General features: G+C 42.1%; 1 pseudogene; it reads left to right on the top strand.

Annotated features, from left to right (window-relative positions):
• Window positions 1–3701: 3701 nt before the first annotated feature.
• LOC133749281 (olfactory receptor 7A17-like) lies at window positions 3702–4655 on the top strand (annotated as a pseudogene).
• The last annotated feature ends 719 nt before the right edge of the window (window positions 4656–5374 follow it).

The following is a 5374-nucleotide window of genomic DNA, read 5'->3' as shown; positions in this document are numbered from 1 at the left end:
TTTTTAAGCGAATTTATTTTGTTAATCTCTCATGAAAGGGACTGTCACAGAACACCTCAGCCACAGTAGCCAATTGATCCATGCCCGTGTTGTACTTATGTTTGGCAGAATTTACAGTACTGTCGGCATCACTAGGCAATCTTTAATCCATATTGAGAATTAAACATTATCAGTAATCATCACCGGCATGTTTAACATTCAGCTTGACTGTGTGTTCCCCCGGGATGAAACAGCAGTAGCAGAGGCTTGTTCTGGCTCCCTCTTAAAGCCCCCAAGGACAAGGGTGGCTCATTGCCAAGATTTTAGGCAAGCAGTGCATCCCATCCCGGATCTTGGCCAGAGAGCTGAGACACGAAGCATGTCTACCTGTTATCAGAAACATTCCTTTATCCTCCTCCCTGGGAACTGGCCAGGCTCCCAAGGAGCAGGAGAAGGTTATCTGGCAGACAAGTTGCTTGTTTATCAGAGCCAAACCTAGATACAAGCCTCTTCATTTTAGAAATCTTACATTTGGCCCTAAGGTTGCATTGAGGTGTAGGCATACTTAACACATCATTATAAGAATACAATACAAATTTTTCAAACAAGTATACATTCAGAAATCAAACACAATAATATTTAAGGTGTTTTAAGGATAAATTGAAACATATCTGAGGGGAATTAGCTTCTTGGGCATCCATGTCGGGGACATAAAAAACAGTACCGTGACTGTTATATTCTTGCAGGTTTGTGGAATCTTAACCATTTGTGGCATATTTGGATTTACATTTTTTGTAAAGCAAACCAAGCATAATCTGTCTGAGCATTCCTATCAATAATAAGGGTAGAGTTAGTACATAATACAAAAACAGAATGGGTAGTCCGGACACTTTGTCACCACAATTCCTTATTTCACATAGTAATATTAACTTTAAAAAGGTAACATTTACTTCAACTGAAATCATGAAAATCCTATAAACAATTTCCAACTCTTTCCCACTTGACCTCGTCAATTCTTCCTTCCTTGGGGAACCAGGGACACAATTTTTCTACATACTCAAAAAATGCCTTTAGATCCTTATTTTTATTTTTTTTATTTATTTTTTTTATTAAACTTTTATTTAATGAATATAAATTTCCAAAGTATAGCTTATGGGTTACAATGGCTTCTCCCCTCCCACAACCTCCCTTCCGCCCGCAACCCTCCCCCCTCCCGCTCCCTTTCCCCTTCCATTCATGTAAAGATTCATTTTCAATTCTCTTTGTATACAGAAGATCAATTTAGTATATATTAGGTAAAGATTTCAACATTTTGCCCATATAGCAATATCAAGTGAAAAAACTACCATTGGATTACTAATTATAGCATTAAATAGCAATGTACAGCACATTAAAGACAGAGATCCTACATAATTTTTTTTTCAAAATAATTAATTTTCTATGCATTTCCATTTTAACACCAGGTTGTTTTTTTTTTTTCATTTCCAATTCTCTTTATATACAGAAGATCACTTCAGTATATAATTAGCAAAGACCTCATCAGTCTGCGCCCACACAGAAACGCAAAGTATAAAAATACTGTTTCAGTACCAGTCATAGCATCACTTGGCTTTAGACGACACATTAGGGACAGATCCCGCATGGGGTGTAAGTACACAGTGACTCCTGTTGCTGACTTAACAATTTGACACTCCTGTTCATGGCGTCAGTAATCTCCCTAGGCTCTAGTCATGAGTTGCCAGGGCTATGGAAGCCTTTAGAGTTCGCTGACTTTGATCTTATTCCGATAGGGTCATAGTCAAAGTGGAGGTTCTCTCCTCCCTTCGGAGAAGGGTACCTCCTTCTTTGATGGCCCCGTTCTTTCCACTGGGATCTCACTCACAGAGATCCTTCATTTAGGTCTTTTTTTTTTTCCATGATATCTTGGCTTTCCATGCCTGCTATACTCTCATGGGCTCTTCAGCCAGATCTGAATGCCTTGAGGGCTGATTCTGAGGCCGGAGTGTTGTTTAGGACATCTGCCATCCTATGAGTCTGCTGTGTATCCCACTTCCCATGTTGGATCTTTCTCTCCCTTTTTGATTCTATCAGTTAGTATTAGCAGATACTTGTCTTGTTTGTGTGATCTCTTTGACTCTTAGACCTCTCAGAGCTATCAATTGTGAGCTGAAATTGATCACTAGGAACCAACCCAAATGCCCATCAACAGTAGACTGGATAAAGAAATTATGGGACATGTACTCCATAGAATACTATACAGCAGTAAGAAACAATGAAACCCAGTCATTTGCAACAAGATGGAGCAATCTGGAAAACATCATGCTGAGTGAATTAAGCCAGTCCCAAAGAGAAAAATATCATTTGTTTTCCCTGATCAGTGACAACTGAGCGCCAAAGAGGAAACCTGTTAGGTGAAATGGACACTATAAGCAACAATGAACTGATCAGCTCCTGTCCTGACTTTAGATGTACAATGTAATACTTTATCCTTTTTAGTATTTGTTGTTGTTGTTGTTGTTCTAGTACTATTGGTTGAACTCAGTAATTAACACACAATTATTCTCAGGTGTTTAAATTTTAACTGAAAAGTGATCCCTGTTAAATCTAAGAGTGGAAAAAGAGAGGGAGGAGATAAACAATTTGGAACATGCTCAATCGGACTGGCCGCAAATGGTGGAGTTAGAAATGTGCAGGGGATTCCAACACAATTCCATCAAGATGGCATGTACCAATGCCATCGCACTAGTCCAAGTAGATCCTTATTTTTAACCTGAACTCCTCGTATCTTGAGGGCCTCCCTGAGACCTGAAATGAACATTTCCCGTGACGATAATGCCTGTCGCATGGCCGTCACTTACCTTGTGCCATCTTCACTCTGCAGCGTCGACTGATGCTAATGATCTCGGGTGGGCAGTTCCAAGCTGGTTGCACAATCACTTGGATCCAAGTTTTCCTCCTGGAAGGCGGTGTTCCTCCAATCTTACAGGCACTCGAACCCCAAGGGCCACACTCAAGCCCCACGTTGGGCGCCAGTTGTCCCGTCCCGCAGAACGTCAACTAGGGCCAAGTACCTAGAATGGGGAATGAAAGGGACAGGAGACACAAAGATGACAGCAAGACAACATGGCTGTTCAAGCTGTGTCTTTATTTTTTTAACCACTCACTTATATATCATGAAGGCAGGATGTTGGGCGAGGGGAGGAGGGTAGTTTACCTTGTATCTGCAATGCCTATGCAAGCAGAGGGAGGTCACAAGGTTATCTTGCAGCTGCAATGCTTATGCAGGTGGGAGAATGGTCATAAACTCTTAAGACACAGGGTGGCGTTATCAGTACTTTCCGGCCTGGGCTGCTTAGCTCTACTTCAGTAGTTTACCGCTAAGAGGCCACGTGTTGCGCAGTCCCCGACATTTGTTTTTCAGCATGGAAGATCTGTTGACTGCACAATGCTAAGAACTAGATCAGAAATCAATTTCTACGGCTTAAGTGCCAGAAAAATTTCTACATAAAGAAGAAGAATGTGTGCATGAACTTTAGTGAAAATGTGAAGTGGTAAGGAAACCTTACTCAGAGATGACAGTACAGGAGCTCCCAGATGCATACATACGAGGTAGAAATCAACCTGCAAAGTGGGAATCACAGCATTTCACCTATGTGACCAATGACTGATTCTTGAAAAACAGTCTTTTTGTTGATCTCTTACCAAGTAGTTGCCTCAAGAAAATGGAGCCAAAGAATGATACAGGACTTTCCCAAATCCTCCTTCTGGGATTCTCAGAGGACCCAGCACTGCAGCCCCTCATATTTGGACTCTTCCTCTCCATGTACCTGGTCACTGTGGCTGGGAACCTGCTCATTGTCCTGGCCATCCTCTCAGACCCCCACCTCCACACACCCATGTACTTCTTCCTCTCCAACCTGTCCTTGGTGGATGTCTGCTTCACCTCCACCACTGTCCCCAAGATGCTGGTGAACATCCAGACACAGAGCCAAGCCATCAGCTATGCAGGTTGCATCACCCAGATGTTCTTCTTTCTGGTTTTTGGAAGCTTAGACAACTTTCTCCTTGCTGTGATGTCCTATGATAGGTTCATGGCCGTCTGTCACCCCCTGCACTACACAGTCTTCATGAACCCCAGGCTCTGTGTGCAGCTGGCCCTGGTGTCCTGGGTCATCAGTGTCCTGCATGCCTTGTTGGAAAGCCTAATGGTGTTGTGGCTGTCCTTCTGCATACCCCTGGAAATCCCCCAGTTTTTCTGTGAACTGAGCCGGGTGATCCAGATTGCCTGATCTGACACCTTTCTTAATGATCTCGTGATCTATTTTATATCTGTGCTGCTGACAGGAGGTCCTCTGGCTGGGATCCTGTACTCCTACTCTAAGATTGTCTCCTCCATCCGTGTAATCCCCTCAGCTCAGGGGAAGTATAAAGCATTCTCCACCTGTGCCTCTCACCTCTCCGTCGTCTCCTTATTCTATTGCACAGGGCTAGGAGTTTACCTTAGCTCTGCTGCCACCAAAAATCACGCTCAACTGCAACAGCCTCAGTGATGTACACGGTGGTCACCCCCATGCTGAACCCTTTCATCTACAGTTTAAGGAATGATGACATAAAGAGGGCCCTGAAAAGTACTTTTGGAGGGAAACTATAAATGGGCCAACTGCCTTGGGGCATAAGAAGTGCCAAGAATTGTGGGGCTCACAACTCAGAGCCAGAAATTCTTACTCTAGATTCTGATTAAGAAAATAGAACTTTCTCATTTATTTGCTAGAGTTTATGTTATGTAGATTTCAACCTCCCAACAGTTTCAGTAACTCAATTACTAAGCCTTCTGTTGTCTGAATCCCACTTGTTCCTCTTTGATATTTTCCTGCTTCCCCAAAGTTAATCCTAACACTGGATTGGAAATATTTGAGAATTTGTATTTTTCTCATGGGACAGTAAGGACATCTTAGGAATGGGTTTTTTCTTACCTGACATCTATTGTGCTGAGTGCTGTTTTTTCTGGAAAAAATAAGTATCATGTTTTATTGCTCCTACAGGGAGACCACACATGGCAACATAACTCATAGTATAGGAAAATCTGATATTTCTGTTTTTCTCTTTTATGCCCATAATCCCCATGTATATCACTACTTTAATATCTTTGCTGGACAATGCAGTTTAACATGCTTGAGTGTTTTATGTCTCTTTGGATTTTATCCTGCATCCAAGGCCCTACATGTATTTTAGCTCCAAGACCATAGTGTTGACCCCAGACACAGCAGAACAGGGCCCCAGAGATATCTACTCCAATATTTTTCTTAGGTATGTTTTTTTTTACTTTATATAATATTTTAAATATTAATGGTGAAGGAGAGCAGATATTGGGCCAGAAGGGAGATGGCTATGGCTG

This window comes from Lepus europaeus, chromosome 20 (assembly GCF_033115175.1).
Source record: "Lepus europaeus isolate LE1 chromosome 20, mLepTim1.pri, whole genome shotgun sequence".
Classification (NCBI taxonomy): Eukaryota; Metazoa; Chordata; class Mammalia; order Lagomorpha; family Leporidae; genus Lepus; species Lepus europaeus.
Note: the sequence above shows the minus strand (reverse complement) of the source record. Positions and strands in the feature narration are given on the sequence as shown.